Raw genomic sequence first — 14,635 nt, 5'->3', positions numbered from 1 at the left:
TGCGCCTTTCGTTGTGCGAACTCTGCTGATAGAGCGTGCACGAGCTCTGGAATGTGGCAAGCTATTTCTGAGGCTTCGTGTCGCTAATTGTCTGATACTGTATCTACGGGAGATCGATGGATTGTCCGGAGGCGACGTGGAACCATGATGGCCTTTGTCTCCCTGGCAGTATCCCAACAATTCTTTGGTGGGAGAAGCCCCACTCCGTATCAGACTCCAAACCAAAACTCAATCTGCTTTTTGGAAAAAGAAACAATGTCTTTAGACATGGATCTTCTCTCATGTTTCGCTTGGCCTTGAGTCCAGCGCTGTAACAAAGATGCAGAGTAGCAGGTGTGAAGCATTGAAACAAGATCTTCAGGAAACCTCCAACTGTTTGCTACCACAGTTGGATGTAGAATATTGATTTAATGGACAGTTGGAAGTGGGGCTGGGTGGTTGCTTAGAGAGAAATTGCCAGAGAGGGGAGTCCATACCTTGAGCAGACCAAAGCAACAATCTGTGTCCAGTACAGAAACATCAGAAGGGAAGCTGGGCTCAAAAAATTAGGGCTGCACTCATCACAGTGTCTGTAACATAAGTTGGGTGCCGCCCTCCACTCTCTCTGCCAGATTCCAGGGGGGTTCCAGGCACTCACCCAGGGTCTGTGTTCCTTTGGAGAACACAGGCACTGTGGAGACAGTTGTAGCTTTAAGTAATATGGTTTATTCACCTATTTACACCTTCATTCTGCGTGGAGGGACTCCAGATCTTGCAGCATGGTCATTGTAGCCCACAGTAGTGCAGCACTTCTGCTGTCCCTAAAAACTCAGCCTCCTTTATTCAGTTGCATTCCAATGGTCAGTTTTGTTGGTGCTTTGAGGTAAAGGTAAAGGGCCCCCTGACCATTAGGTCCAGTCGTGGCCGACTTTGGGGTTGCAGTGCTCATCTCGCTTTATTGGCCGAGGGAGCTGGCGTACAGCTTCCGGGTCATGTGGCCAGCATGACTAAGCCGCTTCTGGCAAACCAGAGCAGCACACGGAAACACCGTTTACCTTCCCGCTGGAAGGTATCTACTTGTACTTGATGCGCTTTTGAACTGCTAGGTTGGCAGGAGCAGGGACCGAGCAACAGGGGTGCTCACCCCGTCAAGGGGATTCAAACCGCTGACCTTCTGATTGGCAAGTCCTAGGCTCTGTAGTTTAACCCAAAGCGCCACCCACGTCCCTAGTGCTTTGAGGTACTGCTGGTTAATCTCCTCAGGTGTCACCTAACAAAGGAGTTCCGCTTACTTCATCAGCATTTGTGGATTGACTAGGATTAAAGACTGGAGCACACTAAGGATATTTGTCTAGGTTAATTAACTCTTCACAGCCTAATTGCTGATGCTCAGAAGTAGGTCCACACATTCTAATACACATGAATCTTGATTACATTCTCAAAGTCTGACACACGTCTTTACACATAAACTCTAATTATACAACTTGAACCCCTTGCATAACCCCCTTTCTAATACACATTGAGGCTGTCTTACAACATATCCCAGCTATAACATACATGTTCTAATTAAATCCTAGTACTTACTAAAGCTAAACGTTTAGCACCACAGATCTATTATAATGTCTATGAGGCAAATAAGTGGCCAGTCAGATTATGTGTTCTCCAAAGGGTGTGAGGAAAGAGATGGAGAAGGGGCAATCCAAATGTGGGTGTGTTATTGAATAACCCTTGTGTTGAAAGTTAGATTTGACAGGCAGCGTCCTAAGAATGCAAGAAGAACCTGCTGGATCAGCCTAATGGCCCCATCTAGTCCACCATCCTGTTCCCTGTCTAGTGACCACCCAGATGCCCGTGAAAAACCCTCAAGCAGGACAACCCTCTCCACACTTGAGATTCCCAGCAGCTGGCACTTTGAAGCATACCGCCTCCGACAGTGGGTGTAGAACATAGGCATTGTGGCTAGCAACTGCTATCCTCCATAGATTTGTCTAATCTTCTTTTAAAGCCACCCAACTTGGTGACCACCACCACTTCTTGTGGGAGTGAATTTCAGAGCTTAACTGCGCTTTGTGTGAAGAAATACTTCTGTCTGCCCTGAATCTTCCAACATCCAGCTTCATTGGATGTCCCTGAATTTTAGTGTTAGGCCACAAGGTTAGACTGAGAGCCAGTGTGGCACAGTTGTTAAGAGTGCTGGATTGAGACCTGGAAGAATGGGGTTCTAGTCCCCACTCAACCTTGAAGGCTCACTGGGTGACCTTCTGCCAGTCGCTGCTGTTGAGGTTCACCATCCCGAAATGCTGTTCCTGAAAGCTGAGGAATTGTTCAGACTCCAGAAGCAGCATGAGGTGTTGCAGACCATGGAACTCCTGGTGTATGACTGAACTTTCTTCCTTAAAGTGCAGTGGACCCAGATCAGATCAATCTACAAACATGGCTGATCAGGAAAGGAATAGAGATAGCAGGTGCAGTGAAAGAGTTAAGTTTCATGGGTCTTCATGCAGCAGATGTTCTGACTGTGCATTTTTATATAAATAATCATTTATTCACACAGGTTTTATTTTGCAGTCTTAAAAATCTGACATGTTTTATGCTTTGCATTATCACAGGAGGGGACTTATTCCCTTGGTGGCCAAAGCACGGTGAATTTTTACATAAGCACCGTCCCAGCATATCCTTCCTTGGGAAGACTGCAACATTCAGCATTTCCAATTCTGCTGGGAACCATAAAGCAGTGCCATTATAGCAAATAATTCGAGCAGTTATGCTCCTAAGTAGTGTTACCAGCAATTCCATGCTGAGCATTTCAGGCAAAAAAGCAGGTGTGGATTTTATTTCTGGCTTAAGAACAAGAGGGTTTCATTTTATTTTTTCCTCCCCTCTTCTCTTCCTGAAGATGCATCAGGAGGCAAAATGCAGAAAGGATGAAAAAGAGCACACACCTGATGCTGGGCTAGAGGAGGTCCGTCCCCCCCCCCCGAATAATGTATAGACTGCAGGGGAGAGCAAGGGGAATAGCCCAGAATTTTGAATCTTTCATAGGATACAGGCAGGTTGCTTTCACCCACATCTGATTCTTTTTCATTGTTTGCTTAACATCCTATCAGCTGTGATGGAAAGGTCCCTGCTACTAGGCTTCTATCTCTCCTTCCCTCTGAGACACAGAGCTCTGGCTGATCTGTAATGCTGTTTCATTAAAACTCTTAGCTGGGTTGAATGCACGATTGTGGCGATCACACAGGGTCCCCGGACATTTAACGGTCTATTGATCCCTGTGCCACCACTGTGCTTGCTTCCCCGCTGCCACCAACCAGTTACTCTCTGGTAAAATACTGAGTCTAGTCAGTTGTTAAAAGTGAACCAAAAAACCAAGTTTATTTTACAAACATTAACAAGTTTATGGTTTCTCAGATAATATTCCTGTCAGTATCTTAACTTTAGTTTCTTTACCGGCCTATACCTTCCTAATACAACAACAAATGTTTATTCGGCTTTACGCCCATCATGAAGCACAACACAACAAAACAAATCAAATAAAACAGCGGACTCATACAAACCACAAGTAGTATAACACAGACCTTCCTAATACCTTCTGACTGATTATCTCAACTGTTTGACTGACTCCTCTTAACAAATTCTCTCACTCTCTCCCACCAGACTAGCCCAACCCACAGACTTATCTTCTCTATCTCATCTAAATCCAGACTGTCTCCTCAACCATTCTAACCCACTAGAAACCTCTGTGCTTAAAACTTATACACAGTTAACTCTGCCCCCTGGGATCCCATTGATTAGTCATTTTACAATTAGTTAACCCTTTCCCTATGAACTCAGTATGATGTCACACACATAGGAGGGCAAAAGCCACAACGATGTAACATAATTCAATTGCACTGTGTATGATGCAGCCAATGACATCAGAAGGCTGGGGTTGACACAATGCAATGTGATTTGAGGTCACATGATGGAGGACAGAGCAGGGCCAGCCGAGCCATTAGGCAGGGTAAGATAGCATCCCCGTGGCACCCCTCTGCTGCCTGCATCAGTGCCAGTTTCAAGAAAGAGCTCGACAAAATTGCATAAGATCTTGTGGAGTGTATGAGATCTCCCTGAAATCAGCGAGATCTCACCCAAAATCATCATCGCTTCTCTGCTGGCGGCAGCAGGACTGGCAGTTAAGGCAGCAGCATACCAGGGGGGGCTGTCCCAGGAAATAGATGTCTTGGGCTTTATCCAAGATACATGGAACGATGGCTCTGTTCTTTGTTTCTTGCTATTTTTTGTTAGAACAGGGCCTCTCTATCTGTCCCCAAAGACCATCACATCCCTTCCTTGGCCACAACCCTCACCAGCCTGCTTTGCATTCTCCTTGAGTGTTTTTGCCAGGCTGGAATGTGACCTTGAACTCTAATAATGCCTCCTGGTAAAATGTACATGTGTAGCTCTGCCACTTCTGCCTCTGGTCCCAGCCACCGTTGGCTTGTGTCCCTCAATAGGTTGTCTGGGAATAGATGAGGCCCAGTGCAATGGACTAGGGCAGACTTCCTCAAACTCGGCCCTCCAGATGTTTTGAGACTACAATTCCCATCATCTCTGGCCACTGGTCCTGCTAGCTAGGGATCATGGGGGTTGTAGGTCAAAAACATCTGGAGGGCCAAGGTTGAGGAAGCCTGGACTAGGGAGACTAGGCTAGATCCCCAAATGTTCTGGTAAATTGGAGTATTAAAGTATTAAAGTTCCCAAAGCCCAGGAAGCTTTGGGAGAGAGGCACGAGGCTTACACACATGATGTCTTTCCCTGATCGCCCTTGCAAGCTGGCGCCTCTGGCCCTAACTGTTCCCCTACAAAAAATTTCACCGCACGCCACTGATGTGGCCCTTGAACTGAAAAGGTTCCCTGTCCCATAGTGAGACCCTCATAGGAGAGAGCAGGGGCAATCTAACCCAAGGACCACTTCACACGGTATGTTTTTCCATGGCTATCTACAAAACGTTTTAAACAGGCCCCTGTATTTCTGTGTATATCCAGTTGAGCTACATCTGACTGGTTAAAATAAATTCAGTTTTGCCATTTACAGCAAATGATCTGTCTGAAGTCGGTGAGATTTTTTATTTTACTGGTATCACTGGAAGGCTTTCCCTTCACTTTAAACCTCAGCCTAAGGACAAGTATGGAATGGTTCCCTTCTGCTGTGAAGACCTTTGAATGGTGAAAAGATATAATGTATTCCTTGGGAAGGTTGAAGATGCTGCAAACGACGAGCCAACTGCATCCTACAGAACAACAAAGGACATAAAAAGGGGTAAGTCTGTTACTTTAGTTCTCTTTCCACTCAAAGGATGAGGAGGGACCCATTTGAGCAAGATGCTGTAAAAAGCGATAATAGAGGCATCCCCCACCCGCTTCTCCCTTTGGACCGGCCATTATTGGGAGCTAATGTGTGCTACTTTCAGCAGTCCTGTATAAATGCATGCTGTGACTAATGTATATGCAAATAATTTGCTTTATAGAAGCAAAACTTCATATAAATTAAGGAGATAATTAGCGACGCAATTTGGGCAGTGTAATATGCACCATGAAATTCTCCATTAAACATCGGATATTGTTCCATAGCCAAGGCGAAAATAAATTGAAATGGTGGCTGTGGGGGTTGGGAGCAGATCTTGGTAAACAAGCATATGGTGCAACTTGGTCCCATTGAAACAGAGAGCAGAATGGACAAAGCTCCTTAATTTAGAATTTATATACGATCTATAAACATACCAAATTAATACAGCATTAGGGTTTACAAGCTGGCTCTGACAAGATCTATCTGTTTGCCAGGGTTTTTTTACATATACATAATTGTGCCGTAAGTGTCACACTGTAAGTCAATGGGGAAATAGTTGAGTTGCTGATTTTGACAGATCTTGATTTGAATCAGGAGTGCAAAATTTAAATGACTCTGAGGTCCACTTTAATATTTTTATTAACTCAAACCGCATTGTGACATCAACTACAGGGAAGCATTTTTGTTGCAATTCAAACAAAAATTTATGCTTGACGTGTTTACTTCAGTCTTTTCTCTTGGTATCCCTGAGTGGTCTCTCTCTCTCCTCTCCCTCTCTGCAACCTGAGAGTGTTTGAATCCCTCTAATTATTAACTTTCCCTCTTTTTCTTTATCCGCTCTATAGCACTCTTTCTCTAAGGGAGTTCACACAAGAGTGGGGGGGGGGGGATTCCAGATTGACCCAGGATCTTACTTCATGTGAATGAGCTGGACCCTTTCCCATGCTCACTGAACATGTCAGGTAGCATTGCACATAGGTGTGCTGGTATTGCAAATCTTCATATACATTATTTTAGTGGCATTTGTCTGAAGCTGACTTCAATTCAGATTGCACATTTGAAGAAGAAGAAGAAGAAGAAGAAGAAGAAGAAGAAGAAGAAGAAGAAGAAGAAGAAGACCCTGCCCATGCTTTCATTGATAATTCCCTCATAGCAGCCCTAGCTACATTCACACCTTTAAGGTTTTACCAACTTTGGCCAACAATATTTGTTCCTCTCCTCCTACATTCTGGCCTGTGAACATCTAATGACCTCCTCCTGGTGCCGCCACACAGTCTTGCCTTTTTTTCATCTTGTGGCTTCCCAGAGCAGGGCCTTATGTGTGGTGGCACTTGCTTTTTGGAAGAATCTTTCCCTGAAAATAAGGCATGCACTCACAGTGTTTCTGGTGCATGCTAAAAACATTTTCCCCCCATCCAGGTTTAGTTTTCATTGCTGTCGTTTGTCACTGCTTATCACTATGAATATGCAAAAGTGGCTTTTTTTTGTTATTTTGACATTTGATTTTGATTTTTATGATATTATAGAATCACAGGATTGTAGAGTTGGAAAGGACCACAAGGATCATCTAGTCCAACCCGCTGCAATGCAGGAATCTCTTGCCCAACACGGGGCTCAAACCCATGACCATGAGATTAAGAGTCTCATGCTCTACCAACTGAACTATCCACTGTTGTTTTCACTTTTTGCATGCCACTACGGTATTTTTAATGCAAAGCGATTTACAGATCATTTAAAATAAAGTTCCACGTGGAATAAATTCACAGGAATGGGGTGGGATGATGGCACACACGACCTGTGCGTACAAGACTCTGGTTGATCTTGATTTTTCTGGCTGGATGCAGAGACTGAGGCCAGGAACAGCTGGTGCAATGCTGCCTCTTTCCACACATTGAATCCACATGGAACCTGAAGATCTAAAAAGTGCTTCTGTGATGCAGGCGAGAGAGAGGTCACAAAATGGACCTGCATACCATCCAAACCACAGTCATCTAGTTTTAAGTTTCTCTCTTGGAGAAAGACTCACTCTTACATCTTAATTTGCATTTTCATTCTATAGTGTTTCCGTATTGTTATTTGGTAGACAAAAAGGAATAGCTATGTACAGCAGCTTTAACTGTACACCTGGCTGGGGACAAGGTTGGGGAGCTCCAGATGTTGCTAGAAGTCAACTGCTCTCATCCCCACTAGATGTGCTGGCTGGGGCTGATGGGCACTGGAAGTTCAAAACATCTGGCAGGTAACAAGTTCCCCACCCCTGCCCTACACAGTACTTTGTGTAGTTTAATAACACATCAGTCAAGCTCAATAACGTTTTGGATCTGCACATTGCTATTTTAAACCACCTTTAACTCCTCCTTTGAATTTGGTGCGCATATATATATATATATATATATATATATATATATATTTCCAGCTGCAGTTTTGATAAAAGCCACTTTGGTAGCTTCAATGAAGTTGTTTTTATGGATCCATATAACATCAGCACTTTAATTACTCCAAATGGATAATAAACCCTTTCTCATATATGAGAATGGGAGACACACAGAGTGAATGTCATTAAGAACAATTGGATTTTCACTTGATAATTTAGTAAAAAATGTAAATACTACAAGCAGATGCCTAAGGGGAGGTTTGATAACTGCACCAGGAACCATAGAGCATAGCTAATATTTGTTTTTCCATGGAGACTGTTCTTTTTGTTGTCTGTGTGTACCATATGAAAAAGGCAGAAGCCCACTCCCATTCACAGAAATACATGTTTCTGAGGAAATTACTGGTTCCCCCATCTGCTCTGGAGAGTCCCCATGTCCTCTGGAACACAGGAGGTTGCAGAGGGAAAGGGGTCTCTATGCAAACCGTCACCTCACTTCCATTCATGGAAGCCTCCCCTCGATCAAAAGCCCTTCTGTGAATGGAAAGACAAGACTGAACACAGCAGTTTCATAAAAGCAAATAAAGCCGCCATTTCTCCTTTTAAGAACAGGGCTACCTGCGGTGTCTATGTTGTTCTGTCCAGTTTGCAAGGGCGGGGAACCCTTTTTCAGGCAGAGGGCCACATTCCCTTCTGGACAACCGTCTGAGAGCCACGTGTCAATGGTGGGCGGGGCCATGAATGTGAATTTTAGTTCTGTGCAGTAGGCTGGTATCCACATGTGGTCACACAGCCCTCTCTGCCCTCTGTCAAGACAAACAAGGAGCATTATCAGAGTTCAAGTGCCAATGTGGTGTAGTGGTTAAGAGCGGTGGACTCGTAATCTGGTGAACCGGGTTCAATTCCCCACTCCTCCACATGCAGCTGCTGGGTGATCTTGGGCTAGTCACACTTCTTTGAAGTCTCTCAGCCCCACTCACCTCACAGAGTGTTTGTTGTGGGGGAGGAAGGGAAAGGAGACTGTTAGCCGCTTTGAGACTCCTTCGGGTAGTGATAAAGTGGGATATCAAATCCAAACTCTTCTTCTTCTGTAAGGACAAATTCCAGCCAGGCAGAAACAGTCAGAGGCAAAGGGGAGAGTCACAAGGGCCAAACAGAAGTGCATAGAGAGCTGCACTCTCCTCACCTCCCTGGGGTTACCCCATGTACTGGATTGCAGACCTAATCCCCACTTCTGCTAATGGCTGATTTGTATGATTTTTGTGACAATATAGAAAGTGCATCTTACACAGGAGCAAGCTGAATGACGCATTGGACAGTTCTTTAAGAAGCAAGTGATGCTTCTCTTCGGGAAGGCAAGCGTATATTTCCACAGGGGCTCTGCTAAGGTCTTAGCTGGAAGTTCGTGCAGAGAGGATTAGCCGTTGTGATAACTGCCTAGGTGTACCCATTCACCTCGCCTCCCTGCCTGCCTCTTTCCCAGCTCTGTCAAAGGCCGCCGCCGCATCCCTGGTAGGCGGACGAAGGCTCTGTGTGTGGTGGTGACACATATTGATTTTTCAAACGACGGTTGTGTTCTTTTTAAGTGTCCCTTTCTCTACCTCCTCTGCTTCTTCTCAGCCTTTCAGAAACCCACTTAACTCGCTATGTAGCTTTTCTTAGCTGCTTCTGATATTTCCCTTCTAAGCAGCATTTCGTTTCATTGTGGGCCCTAGGTGTTCGCTCTTCCATATTTAGCTGACACTTGTCTGGTAGAAAGTGCAAACAGCCCTACAGGGAACGTGTGGATCAATACTTTAGAAAAACAGGCATATTGGTGGAGCAGACTCTTGTCCTCCCGTGGCGAATGAAGGCAATTAGCGCTTAGGGCAAGTGTTGCTGGCTGAACTTTTTCTTCTCTCAGCCCAATGCCTTCCTTGCTCTGTTCTTTCCTTTTGATAAACGTAGCGGCATGGTTGTGTTTTTTACTGCTTTTCCATGGACGCTTCCTAGCTTAGAAATAACCTTAATGGCCCATCAGTATCCTTTTAGCTTTTTCTCTATTAAAAACTGAAATAGTTCAGCACAAAACACCGAATACGGTTTCTTAAAGGAAGTGGGGTGCTAAAGCACATGTTCTTAGCAGCTGGTGCAGATGACTCCCCCCAAGGAATCCTGGGATATTTACCCTTCCAAGGAATCCTGGGATATTTACCCTTCACCAGGATATAGTAACAAACTATAATCCTCAGGTTCCTTGGGGGCGGGGAAGGGGTGTGTTTTAAATGTATAATAACAATAATAATAATAATAATAATTTATTATTTATACCCCGCCCATCTGGCTGGGCTTCCCCAGCCACTCTGGGTGGCTTCCAACTGAATATTAAAAACAATACAGCATCAGACATTAAAAACTTCCCTAAACAGGGCCGCCTTCAGTTTTCTTTTAAAAGTAAAATAGTTTTTTCTTTCTTTGACATCTGATGGGAGGGCGTTCCACAGGGCGGGTGCCACTACCAAGAAGACCCTATGTTGGTTCCCTGTAACCTCACTTCTCGCAGTGAGGGAACTGCCAGAAGGCCCTCGGCGCTGGACCTGTGTCCGGGCTGAACGATGGGGATGGAGACGCTCCTTCAGGTATGCAGGACTGAGGCCGTTTAGGGCTTTAAAGGTCAGCACCAACACTTTGAATTGTGCTCGGAAACATACTGGGAGACAATGAAGCTCTTTCAGGACCGGTGTTATATGGTCTCGGCAGCTGCTCCCAGTCACCAGTCTAGCTGCCGCGTTCTGGATTAATTGCACAGTTGTGTGCACAGTCTTATCCACAGTTTAAAAAAATTAGGTGACAAACCATGGGATTCCATGCTCCATCCCTGAAGTAAAAATCCTTCTTTCTGCCTCAAAGGCTGATAAGAATCCTTGGAAAGCAAAGAATTTGCTTATTGTAACCAGGGTTGACATGGGGTTCATTGATCCTTTAATCATAGCTAAGATGAAGAGGTATTTCCTCCCAGAGGAGAGGAGAGTTTCAAGTGAGGGAGCTTCACGTGCACCTAATAACCATGGCTCAACAGCTGGATCTGTATGCGTCCAAAACATAGTAAGAGTAACCATCATTATGCTGATAATTGCACACTCATGAATTTAACTTGAGTGAGAAGGTGATGATTTATATCATTTAGCAAAAAAGAATAATATGGAATGCTCTTTATACTGATTGATATTTGATGTTCTACAGACTCTGAAAGAAGCTTGCCAAAAAGATTCCTGTGCAGGAAAACATACGGAACTTTTTTTTGGCGTGTAAGCTGAACCTGAGAAACAGGTCAGGTAGTCCAAGAATGTTGCTTAATATTTTCAAACAGCGAGTGGACCTCCAGATGTGGTTCTTCAGCTAATTTTTTAGAAAAAGGGGTTCACTCACCATGAACGCCTCCTCCCTTGTTCTTTTATAATGTCAATGGCCACCCACCTGAGAGGTGCTGGAACTGAGTTCTGTCTGAAAAAAAAAGCCCTGCAAATATGGACTGGTAAAAGCTGGATAGCTGGGAGGAGTAAGTTCTGCAGGGGATTGAAACCCAGTCCCCATCCCCTAGCTGGACCAATTTTTAGATCTTCAAGAACCACATTTCTTACCTGTTTTGATTCTGTAATCAAGAGGGCTACTAACTTGCTTTTTTGGGGTGGGGGAATGATCCTGGAGATATCAGTGTTAGAGGACATTCGGCACAGAAACATGTGTGTATACCTTTAAGAAGTTTCTGGGATTAATTGGCTGCAGGTGACCGTTGCTATAAAGGAAAAAAAGCTGAGTTTTGTTGCCTGCCTGCAGGAATAACATCCACCAGAGTTTGTGTTTATTTGCTTAGTAATAAAGTCTTTGTTTTAGTTTGGGTTTTTACACCTATGTCTCCTGGAGTCACTCTGTCCTCTGCCACCGGCTGGAAATCCCCCTCCAACAGGTTATGGGCCCAGTCCCCAGTCCTGAGTGGGCAGAGACAGAGCGTGAAAAGAACCCAGAGACTGGAAGCAACTCAGCGTTTCTCAAGCAGCTGGCTGTGTGAAGGCATCGGCAGGGAGTGTCTGTTTGGGACCAGGAGCTGAACATTTTTTCAAGCCATGTGTGAGTAAGAACTGAGTGGAAAGCTGAAAGCTGGGTGGTGCCATGGCTGGACTTGGAGCTGGAGCTCAAGGGGGAGCTTCCTATTTTCCAGTAGAGAAACTGGGAGAGTCCAATTATATGTCATGGAGTTTACAGATGCAGGCGTTTTTAAAGAAAGAACAATGTTGGACTGTTATTGTTAACCCTCCTGTAAAAGAGGAGGATGAAGAAGTAGATGAAGCAGACCAAAGGCTGGAGGACAAAGCCTATGCCAATTTAATTTTGAGTTTAGAGAAGTCTCAGTTATCTCATGTGCGAGACCTTGAAACAGCAAGTGAGATTTGGCAAGCACTGAGAGCAATACATGTTAGAGACACTGCTGGCAGCAAAATTACTCTAATGAGAGCTCTGTACCGAGCCAGACTAAGTGAGGGTGAATGTGTTTCAACACACCTTCAAAGAATGCGTGATTTATTTTCACAGTTAAATGAACTTGGGGAACATTTTTCTGAACAGAGAAAGGTTTATATTGTGCTGTCTTCACTTCCTGAGTCATGGGACAATTTAGTGATGACTCTGGAAGCAATCCCAGAAAGCCAATTAACAATGCATTTCTTAACTGGGCGTTTGCTTGATGAGGAGGAAAGACGCCATGAGAGGAAGGCCACAACCCCTCACCGTAACTCCAGAAATGGGAGGCAGTCCAGTAAAAGATATGCAACTGATGAGGAGCGGCAACCTAAAGAGGTTGTAAACCACAGAGAGGAAGCAGCGTTCACAGTTAGAAGATGCTATCGTTGTGGGTCAACCAAGCATTTAGTACGACAGTGCACTGTGTCTGTGGGAGAAAATACAAGACAAGGGCGGCCTGCGTTTGCTGGGAAGCGAGGAGACAGGAAGAGTCGAGTCCAGTATGTTTCTGCAGCAGTTCGAGGCACCAGTCACGACGATGGACAAGACTGGATTTTAGACTCAGCAGCGACAAACATTTTTGTTAAGTCTGCACAAACCCTTGTAGAAAAGCAGCCTTGTAAATCTGTAAATGTAGTACTAGCTGATGGAACAGTGCATGAGTCAGCTGGAAAGGGTAGTGTGAATATCAACTGTTTAAGTACCAAGTTTACCAATGTTTTATGTGTACCAAGTTTAGAAAATAATTTGCTTTCAGTTACAAGTCTTGTTAAGCAGGGATTTAAAGTAACCTTTTCTGGTTCAGGCTGTAGAATAGAGAAAGCTGGAAAAGTGGTTACAGCGTCGCTGCAAAATGGTTTGTTTGTTTTGAAAGACCAGCTAGTAAGTGAGTCTGGGGCATGTGTTAAAGCCTGTAATAGAGCCTTGCATGATGAGTGCCAGCATCTGTGGCATCGTCGTTTGGGGCATGCCAATTTTCGCAGTATTGCAAAAATGCCAGAATTAAGCAAGGGAATTAAAATGAAAAAATGTTCAGTTTTTCTAGACTGCAATACCTGCAAGGAGTCTAAAAGTAAGCGAGGGTCTTATCCTGAAAGTACTAGAATTAGCAAGAGGCCATTTGCTTTAGTACATTCAGACCTTTGTGGGCCATTTGCAGAGTCTGAAGGAGGAGCAAAGTTTTTTTTGGTTCTTGTGGATGATTATAGCCGGTATACTTGGGTATATTTGTTAAAACACAAAAGTGAAACTGGTCAACTGATTAAGAATTGGGTCAACTATATAGAAAGGCAGTTTCCTTACAAAGTTACCCAGTTGCAAAGTGACCGTGGAGGCGAGTTTATGTCTGAAGCCCTCCAAGTTTGGTTGAAAAAGCGTGGTATTTGTCACCGTAAATCGTGTCCTTTTTCGCCTGAAGAAAATTCAGTTGCAGAACGCAAGATAAGATCTTTACAAACAATGCTAGATTCAATGCTATGTGATTCTGGCCTATCCAGAAAGTATTGGGGGGAAGGAATTCTGTGTGCTAACTACATACAGAAAAGATTGTTTCATTCTACCATAAACAACACCCCTCATTTTTTGCTTTATGGAAAAAAACCCTTTTTGGACCATGTTAAAACTTTTGGTTGCTGGGCTTGGGTTCACATCCCAAAAGGACAGAGAAGGAAAGGAGAGCCCAAGGCAAAGAAACTTAGGTTTGTTGGCTATCAAACTTGGTCAAAGGGGTATCGTTTTGCACTAGGGTGTGGCAGAGTTGTAATATCAAGACATGCAGAGTTTTGTGAGCAAGATGGTTGGGTTCGTTTACATGGAAATTCAGAAGTTGTGTTATCTTCTGATGATACAGATAAATTTGTGAAATCTGAGGAAGAAAAGCCACAAATTAAAGAAAGTTCTGAAAGTGACAGTGATGAGGATTCAGGGGATGAGGATCCCAGTACACAATCTCCTAAAGCTGAACCAATTTCTCCGGAGCAGGATGAATCAGAAGGGGAAGATAGTTCAGAGGGGGAGAGTGTTCAAGTTAGAAGGTCACAAAGAAGCAATAAGCGGGTACCTCCAGAAAGGTTTACTATACAAGAAGTTAAAACTGGTGATGTGAAAAAGGAACCTCGTGATTATGAGGAAGTTTTAAAGTTACCACACCAGGAAATAGTAAGGTGGAAAAATGCAATGAAAGCAGAAATGAAATCTTTAGCAGAACACAATGTCTTTACCATTGAGCCATTGCCAGAAGGAAAAAAGACAGTGGGCTGTAGATGGGTGTATAAAATAAAACACTTGGCAGATGGTGATGTTAAGTACAAAGCCAGACTGGTAGCACAAGGCTTTACTCAAAGAAAAGGTGAAAGCTTTGATGAAACCTTTTCTCCTACTGCAAGGAGTGAAAGTGTACGCTTATTGCTAACTCTTGCAGCACAACGTGGGTTTAAGGTAAACCATTTTGATATTGA

Source organism: Podarcis muralis, chromosome 2 (genome assembly GCF_964188315.1).
Source record: "Podarcis muralis chromosome 2, rPodMur119.hap1.1, whole genome shotgun sequence".
NCBI lineage: Eukaryota > Metazoa > Chordata > Lepidosauria > Squamata > Lacertidae > Podarcis > Podarcis muralis.
This window is presented reverse-complemented; position numbering follows the sequence as displayed.